Source organism: Humulus lupulus, chromosome X (assembly GCF_963169125.1).
Source record: "Humulus lupulus chromosome X, drHumLupu1.1, whole genome shotgun sequence".
NCBI lineage: Eukaryota > Viridiplantae > Streptophyta > Magnoliopsida > Rosales > Cannabaceae > Humulus > Humulus lupulus.
The window spans coordinates 184,301,795-184,321,792 of record NC_084802.1 but is presented as its reverse complement, the minus strand read 5'-3'; positions in this window follow the sequence as shown (position 1 = coordinate 184,321,792).

Below are 19,998 nucleotides of genomic sequence, written 5' to 3'. Positions count from 1 at the left end.
CTTGTGTGGGAGGTTCAAAACAGGTTCTAAGGTAAGCTTTGACCATTGAATTCAAGTTAAGCTCTGTTTTTGTTCTAGCTTTTGAATCATGAGTTTTGATGTGGGAAGTGAGAATCAAAGGAGGTTTCTTTGTGTTAGTTGATTGGGTTTTGGTGAGGAGGTGTATGGGTAAGGTTTAGGGGTTGAATTGGATGTTTGGAAGAGGTTTAGAGAGGGTTAGAAGGTCTGGTTTGTGAAGGGAAATGCAGGGTTGAAAATCTGGTTCGTGTGTGGCCGTTCTAGCTTTTCTGGGCTGGGTGCCGCGGCACAGCTTTTGTGTGCCGCGGCCCATGTGCGTCTGGAAGGTGGGGGGGCCTCTTTGCTTGGGGCGTGCCGCGGCACGGCTTTTTGGGGCCGCGGCCCATGAGGCCAATTTTGCTAAAAAGTGGTTTTTAGCTTAGGGATTCAAACCATAGGCCTCGGGGTTGGACCTAGTACCCGGTTGGGTAGTATTTGAGGTCTCGGGGGCTGGGATTTGGTTTGGGAAACCCCGGTTATCATATTTATTGATGAATCCTATATTTTGGTTACGACCAGGTGACCGTCCAGGAATTTAAAGGTTGATCGTTCTCAGGGGTCGTTCATATAGTTATTCTCACTCGAACCAGAGGTAAGAAAACAGTGTTTGAGTACAGTTGCACCCTGTATAGGTATATGACATGCGTGGTTTGATACTTGAGGCATGTTGGTTGATATATGTGGACATGGATTGCATATTAAATGCTGTTGAACGTTGTTTACCTGTTGAGACACTGACTAGTCAGGGACCGACTCTAAAGTCGAGAATCATGCATTGAACGGCTCTATAGCATTAATGCCAGACCGACCCTAGGGTTGAGGAACTTATAAGCGCTTGCCTGGCTTACAACCAGATGAATATAGCCAAGGTATATGACCCCGGTGACTGTTTGTCACATGGCTAAGGGACGTTGTCCATAGTTTCGACTCCAGAGTCGTGAGGAAGGTTATGTTGGTGACTAATCACCATGCACCTGTCCTAAACGAACTTATAAATGAATCACTATTCAGTTAAACCCTGGTGACCCTATCGTCACATGGCTAGAGGGAAACGATGCTCATTATTGTGACTTTTGGCTATTGTCACCTATTTGTTGGACTGATAGTCCTGAATGGTTATTATGAACGTTGTTGACATTATATCATGTTTTATTATGTTTTCTTGCTGGGCCTCGGCTCATGGGTGCTACGTGGTGCAGGTAAAGGGAAGGAAAAGCTTGGGCAACCCTGAGTGGAGAGCTTGGGCGATGTGATGTACATACAGGGCCGCTTGACCGCCACGGTCAAGGAGTTCTCGGAGGGACTAGGGGTTTACCCTATTTTTGCCGCTTAGGCCGGCGGGGATTGTATATTTGGAACTGTAGCAACTCTTTTGTAACTTGAACTACTTGTAAACATTTTAAAAAGGCTCATGAGCAGTTTACTTACTTAATGAAAAGTGCCCTTTCCTTTTTACTGGTTTTACACCTTAACCTGTTAATGACACCTAGATCACGTTTTTAACCAAAGGACTTGGGTAGCGGGTCAAATTTCCGGTTCACCGATCACCATAACTGTTCTGGGGTAGCCAGGGCGTTACAATAATCATAACAACAACAAGATTAATTAATCTCCAACTTTAGAGAAATATCTATTAAATGATTCACACACTCAGCTCCTTCTCTAACTTACTATTTTTCACATTCTTCATCTACAAAATCCCCAATGCAGCAGCAGCAGCTACTTGATCCTCTGGCTGATCTTGTTATGACATGCTATAATAATATAAAAGATGGTAAAAAATGAAAAAATCTCATCATAAGAAATAATAATAATAATGAAACCCTGTATGCTTTCCTTCCACAATTGCTAAGCTTAGCATTATTATTATTCTCTTTGTTTCTCTCTGCTCGAGATCCAAGAGTCTGTCAAGTGGCATCAACAAAACTTATCTTGAAAAGTAAGATGAACGAGATTAATTTGACAATAGTAATACAGTCATTAAATGTTGTTTCAACTAACAAGATCAGCTAGCTTAGGTTACCATTCTTGCTTCAATTTTTTACTCAAAATATCTTTCTCTCTGATTGAATCGATCATCTATGGGGCCGAAGAGGATCCGGTTTAATAATATTGGTACATATCGGAATGATGACCGGTATACTCCTGGTATAAATGTTGTTTCAACTAACAAGATCAGCTAGCTTAGGTTACCAATCTTGCTTCAATTTTTTACTCAAAATATCTTTCTCTCTGATTGAATCGATCATCTATGGGGCCGAAGAGGATCCGGTTTAATAATATTGGTACATATCGGAATGATGACCGGTATACTCCTGGTATAATATTTTTACTTTTGCCTTAATTCGTTGATCATATGTATGCATTCATATACTTTTTTTTTTTGAACAATTATAGTTTCTCCGTTAACTTCAAGAGTTATCACTTCCAATACATAAAGGGGGGACGGTCACAAAGGGTTGTTGCGCAGGGGAAGCATGGTGGGCCCATAACCCACAAGTCCTAGGATCGAACTTGGCTCTGATACCAAGTGAAGAAAAAGAAGGAGCAAAGTAATTGCAAAATTCGCTCAAAGATAGGCTAAAGAAAATGTTATATTTATATGTAGTGTAAGGTACAAAATATCAGTGGTGAGCCACTGGGATGTTTACATGTGGTCCAATAACAAAGAGGCACAACAAGTAAAAATGATTCTAACAAGAATTAACAGAATTTATTAAATAATGAGTATTTATTAATTTCAATAATTATTAAGCATGTATCTACACCATAGTTTCCTATGTATCTACACCATAGGAAAGTACATGAATGCATACATATGATCAACGAATTAAGGCAAAAGTAATAATATTATACCAGTCACTATTCCTATATGTACCAATATGATTAAACCGGATCTCATTTGGCGCCATAGATGATTGATTCAATCAGAGAGAAAGATAAACAACACAAATCTCATCGGTCGGTCTTCTTTAAATTGACCTAGCTAGCTAGGGTTTCAAAAATGAATCCTAATAGTTATTATTTATATATGGCTGTCATCCCAAACCTTTTTCATATCTGGCCACTCAATGCCTTTGGGTCCATGACTTGGCAGAGTTCATACTTTCATGGGCCGAACAAGTCTGCAAAATTAAATGGGCCAATGAAGAAAATGACCCAATAACTGTCTATTGATTAATAGAATGTCACTATTGAAATAAAAGTAAGAAAATGACAAAAAACGTGAGTTACGCTTAGGCCTGATTAGTAATGGATTGTGATTTGATTTTAGAAAAGGTTTTTTCTTTTTATATATGTACAACAAAACTAAAGAAACTCCAATAATCATATTAGATATATTAACTGTCAAAACTCAAATTGTTTAATAAATCAAAGGCTAAGGCTAAGCTAACCCTTATTTCCTCAGCCAGCAACCAACGAGAAACTAAAAGCATAGCACTAGCAGACACAGATCATTTCAAAAAATTCAAAAGCATAACAACATCATATCATATCATACCATATCAAAAACATTACTTCAAAACTTTATCTTCATGACTTAGTATCTCATTAAAATCACCCATACATAACTTGAGAAAATATTCTTCGAAGGAGGAGTTCCTTCCCATTAAAAATTCCTCTTAGATTGTACAGAAATTGAACAATAAGTTCCTATCCTCTATTATGATAGAAACCCAATACGTGAAAAATAAATTTTTTGACATAAGGAAAAGGATCCTTGTGGCAGACGGGTTTCTATTTCTTGAATAAATATAATTAAGTTTTATTATTAATTAAAAAAAATGTCATTTTTCTTTTTTTTTGAAAATTTATCAAATATTTAATATAATTTGAAAAAAACCTCGGCGCGCGAAAGCCTGGAAGAGGGAGGGGTCTGAGGCATTTTTTTTTGGGAAAAGTTGAGAACTACCCATTTTTAGGAGTAGTTAACTAAAATTAGATAATAAATATATTTAGTTGAACTTTACCCATTATTATCATGAGACTTTCCAAATTATCCTTATTTGATAACATAGTTATAAGTGTTGTTGTAATGTGTCATATTATAGTATTTGGATAAACTTGGAGTGAGAAAATTAACAAACAGTAGAATGGGAGTTTTTATTAAAAAAAGTGGGTATGAATTGAAATGTTTGAAAATCAGGGTAGTTACGGAAGGGGCATTCAAAAACTGGGTATGAGGTGTAATTTTCTCAGTGGGAATAGTTGCACTAGTTTTTACTAGGGCTGGGCATTAATGTTATTGGGCCGACCAAACCGGCCAACTCAACCCGCAAAATGGGCCGAAGAGGCCGAATTTGAGCAGCCCGAATCTGGGCCATTTTAGCTACAACCCGCATTTGAATGGGTTGGCCGCGACCCAAACAAATCCCAACCCGGGCCGGCCTAATGCAATATTAAAAAAAATAGGGAAATTTACAAAAATACATTAACATTTAAAAAATATATGAAAAATACGGTAGATTACAAAAATACGGAACTTTTATGAAAAACACGGAGTGGCAAAAGCGTAAATACGGAGTAACACTGAAATACAACTTTTTTTGTTAATAGCCGTTACAAATTCGTAAACATGTGTTACAGATACGTAAACCAGCTACATAAAAATATTTTTGTAAACAACATTTACTAATATATAACTAAGTTTTACATATTTGTAAACAAGTTTTACATTTTTGTAGACAATATTTACAAAATAATTCGTCGCTAATTTTTTTTTTTTTTTGTAACAATGGTTTACATAACTAATTTTATAACTGAAATTTTTTATATTTGTGACTAATATTTTTAAAAGTAAGTTGTGAATTTAGTTAACGTATAACATACAAAAATATATAAAACTAAGTTAAAATGTTAAATTGCATTAAACAAGTAACATATTTTTAAAAAAAAAAATTGTAACTAACATTTACGAAAATATTTTATAGTTAAGAAATCATAACCAAAATATACATTAAATTATTATACTTTTCCATATTGTTACAATATTGTACCAAAAAATTACAAGAACCTTCATATTTATGCTATATAACTTAAAAATATAAATTTAAGATATTCATTATTTCTAAAAACACTTTATTAAATATATATATAATGGTGAAATACAATATTTTTTTAAACAAGTTTTACATTTTTATAACAATAGTTTACAAAACTAATTTCACAACCAAATAATTTATTTTTGTAACTATCATTTACATAAATATTTATAAATTGATTTAACATGATTGTTACAAAGATTTATAAATTTAAGTTTAATTTCAATTAATTCGATATTAACTTGTATAAATATTTATTTATTTTGAGTAATTGTATAAATATTTATTTTAATATTAATAAATATATTCATTTTAAATAAAAATAAATCAATCTACTTTATTGAAGGTAGTATTATTATATTATTTGGTACACCTGAATTCTCATTAAGAATGGAGACAAAAAAACAACAAAAAAAAATTAAAAAGAGATCAGTGAAAGAGAATAATTTTTATATATATTATCTCTTATAGTCAAAGCTAATGGATATAAATACATAAATATAATTTAGTTTGAAATTATGCATCAATCACACAAAGAAAAGAAGGGCCAACATATATATACGGTTGGAGAGATTCGTATTTTTGTAATTAATGTAATATACCGTATAAAAAGTAGAAATTAGATTGGGTACCCAATTTTAGAAAATGATATCTATTTTTAACCACGTTTTAATTTTTTTATATTTGTACCCACTTTTTGAATCAGTATTCCCATAATACCCTTTTAGAGTTATTCCGAGTATTTTCCCATTCTTCTCATGATTCCCCTCACCTTCTCACTATTTCGACCTTTGAGCTTCCCCTGTCTATGGCGAGCTTCCCCATCAGCACCTTCGAGCTTCCTCTATCTGCGGCGAGCTTCCCCATCACCACCTTCCTGCTTCCCGTCTCTCCGGCGCCGGCTATTATTCGACAACCGCGATTGTGACGGCGGCTCAATCGATGGAACCGACCTCCTATCGAAGCAGACCTCCGATTTCTTTTTCTTCCCTAAGGATGGAGTTGACCTCTGATTTCCAATATAGCTATTTTAGAAGCTTGCTTTCTTATAGTAAGGTATGTAAAAGAATTTTGTTTAATATTTTTGCACTCCATTTGTTTGATGAAAGTCCTCATTAAACATCGAATTGTTTATTTTCTTATATAGTGTTCTCATTGTTTGTTTTATTTTGATGAAAGTACTTTTTTTTTTTTTACAAAACTTTAAATGGTTGTACAATTTTCAAATTAGTTGTAGCTTTTGATAGTCATTTAAATTGAAATAGTTTTGCTTGAAAATGCATAAGAATGAATTCCATCTTTATTGCTTGTAGCTCTACCGGGAGTGCCTTCGCAGAGCTAAGTATATTGGTCACGGGGTAATTTTTTTCTTCAAAATTGATTTATTTATTGGTCACAGGGTGTTTGCCACATCAACTCCAAAGAATTTTGATGTCTTTTATCCTTACTTACATATGTTGTTTCCACTTTCATATCTCCATGACTTTCCTAAATCAATGAAAGCCAATTCCTTAGACCAAAGTTATGTATAATATGTTATAAGAAAATGTTTAGTTATCACCCATATTAGAGAGAAAGAGAGAAATCAGGCTCTCCTAGATCTACATATAATCTTCTTAATCTCAATAGACAGACCAAATTGGTTATAAAATTTGGTATGCAAATGAGACCCTTATAGTTTAATGAATAATAACTTCTACATACTCTAAGGCCCGTAGAGGAGAGGTTGTATATTGATTTATATATGTGTTTAATTTTGTATTAAATATGCTTGGTATCATTTGTTAATGATCTATCACTAGTTTATTACTTATTCATTCATGGAATACTAGGAAAATGCAGAACAATGATATTGACTATATATCTTTTATATATTTGAAATTAGCTAATTTATACTTTCCTTATAGAAAAACTAAGCATTAAACTTGTGGTTTAAACTAGTTCACTGATCTAGTGATCTAAACTAATTGATTTTTTTCATTATTGAAAAAAAAAATGGAGAAAGGGTCCTAGTTAAATTGCTGTAAAAGTAACTACTTTGAAGTAAGATATGATTGATTGGAGTTTTGAGATATGTGCATCAGATTAGCTTAACAATGCAGATGTTTACTAGTATTAGTAAGATTGTTAAGTATTTGAGGCTGAGCTCTTTCTGATTTTTTTTTTTTATATTAATGTCCTTTTAATCTGAGTTAACATTGGGTCCTTACATTTGTCAATTTTAATTATAAATTGATATATGTTTCTTCTTTTTAATTGTAATTGCATAGTCCTTACCTTTGGATTGTTGGACATGTAGAATAAGCAAGTAAGAAAAAGTTAAAGTGACCATCGAATTAAAAATTTATTTGTACTAGTAATATGGTAAAAGAAATATGGTGGTACCTTAAGACTAGATTCTTCATTATTATTGTTATTTGAAGAATTCCCAGCCTTTTTTCTTTTCTTAGTAGTCCTTAGAGCTGACAGGTTATCATTGACATCAGCAGCCTCAGACTTCACAATAGACTGCTTTTGTAGGTTTTCCTTGGGCTGGCGAGGACCTTCAGTTTCCTTGTTTGCAAACACATGTTCTGAAGTAACAACACTCTCTTTATTTTCCTTTGCAGCAAGCCCAAGCTTTGTTGAGTTCCCCTGATCTTTCTCTTTTTAACAGCCAATATCCTCAAGAACCTTTTTCAATTTGAGATTTATAGATTCTGGAAGCTTCTCTTCGACCTGTGAACCGTCTAATTCTGATTTAATATCTAACAGGGACTTGGTATCAGCTTCCTGATTCAATGTACTCATTTTTCTCTTTCCACGACCCCTTTGATAGGAGCCTATATTTTCTCTTATGTTCTCATCAAGTTTAGGTGCCAGCTCTTTCACATTATCAGTTGTTGTTGAAGTTCTTTCCTTTGAAACTGAATTTTCAGAAGGTAAACTTTCGGTACTCTTCTGATCATCAGTGTTTCTAAGACGAGATGACCTTAAAAGTTTCTTTCCACTAGACATCCAAGAATTATTATAGTCTTCCTTTGATTTCATTAATGAATTTGGTTTCCGTCCACGCTTTTTAGTAGCAGAATATGGCTCACTTTCAAATTTTTCTACCATAGTAGATTTCATTAAAGAATCAGTTTCTGTCTTCTCTTCCGTTAAAGTATTTATTGAATTTTCTCTTTCCAATGGGGCATCCTATACATCCATCAAAGAATTTAACTTCTAGCCTCTCTTTTTGGGAGCATTGTCTGGATCACTTCCAGTTTTGTCTGCCTTGTCTGGAAAGGAAAATTTTCCTTTAGCAGTATCTCTTGACTCAGTTCTTCTGGGGTGATCTTCTTTTGGATTCTTCAAAGAATTTTGCATCTGACCTTTGCTTTTAAGAGCAGAGTCTAGCTCACTTTCATGTTTCTCTGTCTTAATTAAGATTGAACTGCTAGGTTCAGCATTACCTCTTGAATCAGCTCCTTTGGAATTGTTTTTCACAACATTCTTCACAGACTTTGGTTTCTGAACTCTCTTTTCTCGAATAGATCCTTGTTCAGAAACATCTTTTGAATCAACTCATTTAGGATGCTTAATACGTTGTAATTTTTTAAAAGAATTGTTCTTTTTATTTTTTGGAAAAGGCATTGGTGTGAATAAAATACCTTCTCTTTGATGGCCATCATTTCCTATACAAACAACATCTTGTACAAGATCATTCTTCCCCTGCTGCAAACAAAAATAAAATTTGTTACAAAAGATTTCAGTCAAAAAAGAAAACAGTGATGATAAGGCAATTAGCAGTTCTATACTAAATCTTGCAGCAGCCAAGTGTATAGAATTAATTCTATGACAAACAAATATGACATGATGTATTTAATAGTTCCCTCCATTTCAAAGATCGTTTATGTGTGATGTTTATACATATCACATATTTGGCATGCCAAACAAATTTGGCATGCTTTCTTATGATGATTTCAAGGTTATAATTTAAATATAGTAATTTGATTTTAAATATGGAATTATTTGTTTTGGTTTGATTATGTGAGGCATACACATGATATATGTAATGACCCATATTTTTAAGACTCGATAATACGGAAATATAAATGTTTTCATTTAACCAAATGTCTCAAAAACTCGCATATAAAAAAAAAATTAAAAGTCGTATGGACATACTTAACATTTAATACAAGCATATTTTATAAAGAGTAGAGTAAGTCTAGTTTATGAAAATAACACAACATTTCAAAAAATAAACGGCTTCCCAAAATGTCAGTCCACATGTACATACGCAAGGTAGACTCCAGCTTTCACTGGTCTACCTTGCCCTTGTTCTTACCTACAACAGGAAAAAACTAGGTAAGCGAAAACACTTAGTAAGTTCAACTATAAAACAAGAGCATGTAGGGAATTAGGGTTCCGGATCCATCCGAACCCTACACAATCAATTTCAAGAACGCAAAAGCGTCCTGGCAAACTTATGGTCATGTCTGATAACCAATGACAAATTATTTCATATAAACAGATTAACCAATGGCATCAAAATTTAAAACACAAGGTCTAAGTTTTAATCATTTAGGCTTAAATTATAAACATACTCCCTTTAATCTATGTAATGTAATGTGGGAGTTATATCCAAAATCTTTATACTTTTAAACCAAAATGCATCAAATTTTGAACCACAATGCTAAATGGCATCAAATTTTGAACCACAAGGAAAAATGGGATCAAATTTAAATCACAATTTATAATTTTTTACCCATTAAGTTTTATTTAAAATCCAAGTCTCTTTAAACCACTAATCTTTAAATTTAAACCACAAGGCTTAAAATGTAAACCACTTGCCTTAAAATTTAAACTGCAAGCCTTAAATGACTTAAATTATGAACCACTAAACTTAAATGACAACAAATTTAATCCACAAGATTTAAGTTTTAATTTTTTAGGCTTAAATCATAAACATATTCTCTTTAATCTATATAATGTAATGAGTGAGTCTAATCCAAAATCTTTATAAATTTAAACCAAATGGCATCAAATTTTGAATCACAAGGCTAAATGGCATCAAATTTAAACCACAATTTATAAATTTTTATCCATAACGCTATAAATATAAATCAAACCCATTTAAACCACAATATTTTAAATTTAAACCAATAAGCTATAAATTTATACCACTAAGCATTAAATTTAAACCACAAGGCTTAAAATTTAAACCATTTGCCTTAAAATTTAAACCGCAAGCCTTAAAATTTAAACCGCAAGCCTTAAATGACTTAAACTATGAACCACTAAACTTAAATGGCATCAAAACTTAATCCACAAGGTTTAAGTTTTAATCATTTACGCATAAATCATAAAGATACTCTATTTAATCTATATAATGTAATGTGTGAGTCTAATAAAAAATCTTTATAATTTTAAACCAAATGACATCAAATTTTGAACCACAAGCCTAAATTGCATCAAATTTAAGCCACAATTTATAATTTTTTATCCATTAAGCTTTAAATATAAATCAAGATCATTTAAACCACAATGTTTTAAATTTAAACCACTAAGCTTTAAATTTAAACAACAAGACTTAAAATTTAAATCACTTGCCTTAAAATTTAAACCGCAAGCCTTAAATGACTTAAATTATGAACCACTAAACTTAAATGACATCAAAATTTAAACCACAAACTCTAAGTTTTAATCCTTTAGGCTTAAATCATAAACATACTCTCTTTAATCTATATAATGTAATGTGTGAGTCTAATCCAAAATCTTTATAATTATAAACCAAAATGCATCAAATTTTGAAGCACAAGGCTTAAATGACATCAAATTTAAACCATGATTTATAAATTTTTATCCATTTAAGCTTAAATTATAAATCAAGTATCTTTAAACCCCTAGGTTTGAAATTTAAACCACTAAGCTTTAAATTTAAACCACATGGCTTAAAATTTAAACCGCAAGCCTTAAATGACTTAAATATAAACCACTAAACTTAAATAGCATCAAAATTTATTCCACAAAGTTTAAGATTTAATCATTTAGGCTTAAATCATAAACATACTCTCTTTTATTCTATATAATGTAATGTGTGAATCTAATACAAAATATTTATAATTTTAAACCAAATGGCTTAAAATTTAAACCATTATTTATAAATTTGAACCACAAGGCTTAATTGACATCAAATTTAACCACAAATTATAAATTTTTATCCATTTAAGCTTAAATTATAAATCAAGTATCTTTAAATCCATAGGTCTAAAATTTAAACCACTTGCCTTAAAATTTAAACCGCAAGCTTTAAATGGCCTAAAATATGAACCACTAAACTTAAATGGCATCAAAATTTAATCCACAAGGTTTAAATTTTAATCATTTAGGCTTAAATCATAAACATACTCTATTGTAATCTATATAATGTTATGTGTGAATCTAATACAAAATATTTATAATTTTAAACCAAATAACTTAAAATTTAAATCACTATTTATAAATTTGAACCACAAGGCTTAAATAGCATCAAATTTAAACCACAATCTATAAATTTTTATACGTTTAAGCTTAAATCATAAATAAAGTATCTTTAAACCACTAAGTTTTAAATTTAAACCACTAAGCTTAAAATTTAGACCACTTGCCTTAAAATTTAAACCGCAAGCCTTAAATGGCCTAAAATATGAACCACTAAACTTAAATGACATCAAAATTTAATCCACAAGGTTTAAGATTTAATCATTTAGGCTTAAATCATAAACATACTCTATTCTAATCTATATAATGTTATGTGCGAATCTAATACAAAATATTTATAATTTTAAACCAAATAACTTAAAATTTAAATCACTATTTATAAATTTGAACCACAAGGCTTAAATGGCATCAAATTTAAACCACAATCTATAAATTTTTATGCATTTAAGCTTAAATTATAAATCAAGAATCTTTAAACCCCTAGGTTTGAAATTTAAACCACTAAGCTTTAAATTTAAACAACAAGGCTTAAAATTTAAACCACTTGCCTTAAAATTTAATCCGCAAGCCTTAAATGGCTTAAAATATGAACCACTAAACTTAAATGGCATCAAAATTTAATCCACAAGGTTTAAGTTTTAATCATTTAGGCCAAAATCATAAACATACTCTCTTTTAATCTATATAATGTTATGTGTGAATCTAATACAAAATTTTTATAATTTTAAACCAAATAACTTAAATTTTAAATCACTATTTATAAATTTGAACCACAAGGCTTAAATGGCATCAAATTTAAACTACAATTTATAATTTGTTATCCATTTAAGCTTAAATTATAAATCAAGTATCTTTAAACCCCTAGGTTTGAAATTTAAACCACTAAGCTTTAAATTTAAACCACAAGGCTTAAAATTTAAATCACTTTCCTTAAAATTTAAACCACAAGCCTTAAATGACTTAAAATATGAACCACTAAACTTAAATGGCATCCAAATTTATTCCACAAGGTTTAAGAGGCTTAAATCATAAACATACTCTCTTTTATTCTATATAATGTAATGTGTGAATCTAATACAAAATCTTTATAATTTTAAACCAAATGGCTTAAAATTTAAACCACTATTTATAAATTTGAGCCACAAGGCTTAATTGACATCAAATTTAAAACACAAATTATAATTTTTTATCCATTTAAGCTTAAATTATAAATCAAGTTTCTTTAAACCCCCAGGTCTGAAATTTAAACCACTAAGCTTAAAATTTAAATCAATTGCCTTAAAATTTAAACCGCAAGCCTTAAATGGCCTAAAATATGAACCACTAAACTTAAATGGCATCAAAATTTAATCCGCATGGTTTAAGATTTAATCATTTAGGCTTAAATCATAAACATACTATATTATAATCTATATAATGTTATGTGTTAATCTAATACAAAATATTTATAACTTTAAACCAAATAACTTAAAATTTAAATCCCTATTTATCAATTTGAATCACAAGGCTTAAATGACATCAAATTTAAACCACAATCTATAAATTTTTATCCATTTAAGCTTAAGTTATAAATCAAGTATCTTTAAACCCTTAGGTTTGAAATTTAAACCACTAAGCTTTAAACCACAAGGCTTAAAATTTAAACTGCAAGCCTTAAATAGCTTAAAATATGAACCACTAAACTTAAATTACATTAAAATTTATTCCACAAGATTTAAGTTTTAATCCTTTAGGCTTAGATCATAAACATACTCTCTTTTAATCTATATAATGTTATATGTGAATCTAATACAAAATATTTATAATTTTAAACCAAATAACTTAAAATTTAAATGACTATTTATAATTTTGAATCACAAGGCTTAAATGGCATCAAATTTAAACCACAATTTATAAATTTTCATCCATTAAAGGTTAAATTATAAATCAAGTATCTTTAAACCCCTAGGTTTGAAATTTAAAACACTAAGCCACTTGCCTTAAAATTTAAACCGCAAACCTTAAATGACTTAAAATATGAACCACTAAACTTAAATGACATCAAAATTTAATCCACAAGATTTAAGTTTTAATCATTTAGGCTTAGATCATAATTATACTCTCTTTTAATCTATATAATGTTATGTGTGAATCTAATACAAAATATTTATAATTTTACACCAAATGGCTAAAAACTAATCCATTATTTATAAATACCACAAGGCTTAAATGACATCAAATTTAAACCACAATTTACAAATTTTTATCCATTTAAGCGTAAATTATAAATCAAGTATCTTTAAACCCCTAGGATTAAAATTTAAACCACTAAGCTTTAAATTTAAACCATAAGGCTTAAAATTTAAACCATTAGCCTTAAAATTTAAACCGCAAGCCTTAAATGGCTTAAAATATGAACCACTAAACTTAAATAGCATTAAAATTTAATCCACAAGGTTTAAGTTTTAATCCTTTAGGCTTAAATCATATGCATACTCTCTTTTAATATATATAATGTTATGTGTGAATCTAATACAAAATCTTTATAATTTTAAACCAAATGGTTTAAAATTTAAATCACTATTTATCAATTTGAACCACAAGGCTTAAATGGCATCAAATTTAAACCACAATTTATAAATTTTTATCCATTTAAGCTTAAATTATAAATCAAGTATCTTTAAACCCCTAGGTTTGAAATTTAAACTACTAAGCTTTAAATTTAAACTACAAGGCTTAAAATTTAAACCATTTGCCTTAAAAATTAAACCGCAAGCATTAAATAACTTAAAATATGAACCACTAAACTTAAATGGCATCAAAATTTATTCCACAAGATTTAAGTTTTAATCCTTTAGGCTTAAATCATAAACATACTCTCTTTTAATCTATATAATGTTATGTGAGAATCTAATACAAAATATTTTTAATTTTAAACAAAATAATTTAAAATTTAAATCACTATTTCTAATTACGAACCACAAGGCTTAAATGACATCGAATTTAAACCACAATTTATAAATGTTTATCCATTTAAGCTTAAATTATAAATCAAGTATATTTAAACCCCGAGGTTTGAAATTTAAACTACTATGCTTTAAATTTAAACCACAAAGCATAAACTTTAAACCACTTGCCTTAAAATTTAAACCGCAAGACTTAAATGGCTTAAAATATGAACCACTAAACTTAAATGACATCAAAATTTAATCCACAAGATTTAAGTTTTAATCCTTTAGGCTTAGATCATAATTATACTCTCTTTTAATCTATATAATGTTATGTGTGAATCTAATACAAAATATTTATAATTTTACACCAAATGGCTAAAAATTAATCCATTATTTATAAATACCACAAGGCTTAAATGACATCAAATTTAAACCACAATTTACAAATTTTTATCCATTTAAGCGTAAATTATAAATCAAGTATCTTTAAACCCCTAGGATTAAAATTTAAACCACTAAGCTTTAAATTTAAACCATAAGGCTTAAAATTTAAACCATTAGCCTTAAAATTTAAACCGCAAGCCTTAAATGGCTTAAAATATGAACCACTAAACTTAAATAGCATTAAAATTTAATCCACAAGGTTTAAGTTTTAATCCTTTAGGCTTAAATCATATGCATACTCTCTTTTAATATATATATATAATGTTATGTGTGAATCTAATACAAAATCTTTATAATTTTAAACCAAATGGTTTAAAATTTAAATCACTATTTATCAATTTGAACCACAAGGCTTAAATGGCATCAAATTTAAACCACAATTTATAAATTTTTATCCATTTAAGCTTAAATTATAAATCAAGTATCTTTAAATCCCTAGGTTTGAAATTTAAACTACTAAGCTTTAAATTTAAACCACAAGGCTTAAAATTTAAACCATTTGCCTTAAAAATTAAACCGCAAGCCTTAAATAACTTAAAATATGAACCACTAAACTTAAATGGCATCAAAATTTATTCCACAAGATTTAAGTTATAATCCTTTAGGCTTAAATCATAAACATACTCTCTTTTAATCTATATAATGTTATGTGATAATCTAATACAAAATATTTTTAATTTTAAACAAAATAATTTAAAATTTAAATCACTATTTCTAATTATGAACCACAAGGCTTAAATGACATCGAATTTAAACCACAATTTATAAATGTTTATCCATTTAAGCTTAAATTATAAATCAAGTATATTTAAACCGCGAGGTTTGAAATTTAAACCACTATGCTTTAAATTTAAACCACAAAGCATAAACTTTAAACCACTTGCCTTAAAATTTAAACCGCAAGCCTTAAATGGCTTAAAATATGAACCACTAAACTTAAATGACATCAAAATTTAATCCACAAGATTTAAGTTTTAATCCTTTAGGCTTAAATCATAAACATACTATTTTTTAATCTATATAATATTATGTGTGTATCTAATACAAAATCTTTATAATTTTATACCAAATGGCTAAAAATTAAACCACTATTTATAAATACCACAAGGCTTAAATGACATCAAATTTAAACCACAATTTACAAATTTTTATCCATTTAAGCATAAATTATAAATCAAGTATCTTTAAACCCCTAGGATTAAAATTTAAACCACTAAGCTTTAAATTTAAACCACAAGGCTTAAAATTTAAACCACTAGCCTTAAAATTTAAACCGCAAGCCTTAAATGGCTTAAAATATGAACCATTAAACTTAAATGGCATTAAAATTTAATCCACAAGGTTTAAGTTTTAATCCTTTAGGCTTAAATCACATGCATAATATCTTTTAATATATATAATGTTTTGTGTGAATCTAATACAAAATCTTTATAATTTTAAACCAAATGGTTTAAAATTTAAATCACTATTATTTATAAATTTGAACCACAAAGCTTAAATTGCATCAAATTTAAACCACAATTTATAAATTTTTATCCATTTAAGCTTAAATTATAAATCAAGTATCTTTAAATCCCTAGGTTTGAAATTTAAACTACTAAGCTTTAAATTTAAACCACAAGGCTTAAAATTTAAACCATTTGCCTTAAAAATTAAACCGCAAGCCTTAAATAACTTAAAATATGAACCACTAAACTTAAATGGCATCAAAATTTATTCCACAAGATTTAAGTTATAATCCTTTAGGCTTAAATCATAAACATACTATCTTTTAATCTATATAATGTTATGTGATAATCTAATACAAAATATTTTTAATTTTAAACAAAATAATTTAAAATTTAAATCACTATTTCTAATTATGAACCACAAGGCTTAAATGACATCGAATTTAAACCACAATTTATAAATGTTTATCCATTTAAGCTTAAATTATAAATCAAGTATATTTAAACCGCGAGGTTTGAAATTTAAACCACTATGCTTTAAATTTAAACCACAAAGCATAAACTTTAAACCACTTGCCTTAAAATTTAAACTGCAAGCCTTAAATGGCTTAAAATATGAACCACTAAACTTAAATGACATCAAAATTTAATCCACAAGATTTAAGTTTTAATCCTTTAGGCTTAAATCATAAACATACTATTTTTTAATCTATATAATGTTATGTGTGTATCTAATACAAAATCTTTATAATTTTATACCAAATGGCTAAAAATTAAACCACTATTTATAAATACCACAAGGCTTAAATGACATCAAATTTAAACCACAATTTACAAATTTTTATCCATTTAAGCATAAATTATAAATCAAGTATCTTTAAACCCCTAGGATTAAAATTTAAACCACTAAGCTTTAAATTTAAACCACAAGGCTTAAAATTTAAACCACTAGCCTTAAAATTTAAACCGCAAGCCTTAAATGGTTTAAAATATGAACCACTAAACTTAAATGGCATTAAAATTTAATCCACAAGGTTTAAGTTTTAATCCTTTAGGCTTAAATCACATGCATAATATCTTTTAATATATATAATGTTTTGTGTGAATCTAATACAAAATCTTTATAATTTTAAACCAAATGGTTTAAAATTTAAATCACTATTATTTATAAATTTGAACCACAAAGCTTAAATTGCATCAAATTTAAACCACAATTTATAAATTTTTATCCATTTAAGCTTAAATTATAAATCAAGTATCTTTAAATCCCTAGGTTTGAAATTCAAACTACTAAGCTTTAAATTTAAACCACAAGGCTTAAAATTTAAACCACTTGCCTTAAAAATTAAACCGCAAGCCTTAAATGGCTTAAAATATGAACCACTAAACTTAAATGGCATCAAAATTTAATCCACAAGGTTTAAGTTTCATTCCTTTAGGCTTAAGTCATAAACATACTATCTTTTAATCTATATAATGTTATGTGTGAATCTAATACAAAATATTTTTAATTTTAAACCAAATAACTTAAAATTCAAATCACTATTTCTAATTATGAACCACGACGCTTAAATGACATCAAATTTAAACCACAATTTATAAATGTTTATCCATTTAAGCTTAAATTATAAATCAAGTATCTTTAAACCGCGAGGTTTGAAATTTAAACCACAAGACATAAACTTTAAACCACTTGCCTTAAAATTTAAACCGCAAGCCTTAAATGGCTTAAAATATGAACCACTAAACTTAAATGACATCAAAATTTAATCCACAAGATTTAAGTTTTAATCCTTTAGGCTTAGATCATAAACATACTCTTTTTTAATCTATATAATGTTATGTGTGTATCTAATACAAAATCTTTATAATTTTATACCAAATGGCTAAAAATTAAACCACAATTTGTAAATACCACAAGGCTTAAATGACATCAAATTTAAACCACAATTTACAAATTTTTATCCATTTAAGCGTAAATTATAAATCAAGTATCTTTAAACCCCTAGGATTAAAATTTAAACCACTAAGCTTTAAATTTAAACCACAAGGCTTAAAATTTAAACCACAAACCTTAAATAGCTTAAAATATGAACCACTAAACTTAAATGGCATTAAAATTTAATCCACAAGGTTTAAGTTTTAATCCTTTAGGCTTAAATCATATGCATACTATCTTTTAATATATATAATGTTTTGTGTGAATCTAATACAAAATCTTTATAAATTTAAACCAAATGATTTAAAATTTAAATCACTATTTATATATTTGAACCACAAGGCTTAAATTGCATCAAATTTAAATCACAATTTATAAATTTTTATCCATTTAAGCTTACATTATAAATCAAGTATCTTTAAACCCCTAGGTTTGAAATTTAAACTAATAAGCTTTAAATTTAAACCACAAGGCTTAAAATTTAAACCACTTGCCTTAAAAATTAAACCGCAAGCCTTAAATGACTTAAAATATGAATCACTAAACTTAAATGGCATCAAAATTTAATCTACAAGGTTTAAGTTTTAATCCTTTAGACTTAAATCATAGGCATACTCTCTTTTAATATATATAATGGTATGTGTGAATCTAATACAAAATATTTATAATTTTAAACTAAATGACTTAAAATTTAAATCACTATTTATAAATTTGAACCACAAGGTTTAAATGGCATCAAATTTAATCCACAATTTATAATTTCTTTTCCATTTAAGCTTAAATTATAAATCAAGTATCTTTAAACCCCTAGGTTTGAAATTTAAACCACTATGCTTTAAATTTAAACCACAATGCTTAAAATTTAAACAACTTGCCTTAAAATTTAAACTGCAAACCTTAAATGACTTAAATGTGAACCACTAAACTTAAATGACATCAAAATTTAATTCACAAGGTTTAAGTTTTAATCATTTATGCTTAAATCATAAACATACTATCTTTTAATCTATATAATGTAATGTGTGAATCTAATACAAAATCTTTATAATTTTAAACCTAATGGCTTTAAATCACTATTTATAAATTTGAACCACAAGGCTTAAATGGCATCAAATTTAAACCACAATTTATAAATTTTTATCCATTTAAGCTTAAATTATAAATCAAGTATCTTTAAACCACTAAGCTTTAAATTTAAACCACAAGACTTAAAATTTAAACAACTTGCCTTAAAATTTAAACTGCAAGCCTTAAATGGCTTAAATTATGAACCACTAAACTTAAATGGTATCAAAATTTAATCCACAAGGTTTAAGTTTTAATCATTTAGGCTTAAATCATAAACATACTCGCTTTTAATCTATATAATGTAATGTGTGAATCTAATACAAAATCTTTATAATTTTAAACCAAATGACTTAAAATTTAAATCAATATTTATAAATTTGAACCACGAGGCTTAAATGACGTCAAATTAAAACCACAATTTATAAATTTTTATCCATTTAAGCTTAAATTATAAATCAAGTATCTTTAAACCCCTTGGTTTGAAATTTAAACCACTAAGTTTTAAATGTAAACCACAAGGCTTAATATTTAAACCACTTGCCTTAAAATTTAAACCGCAAGCCTTAAATGACTTAAAATATGAACCACTAAACTTAAATGACATCAAAATTTTTACCACAAGG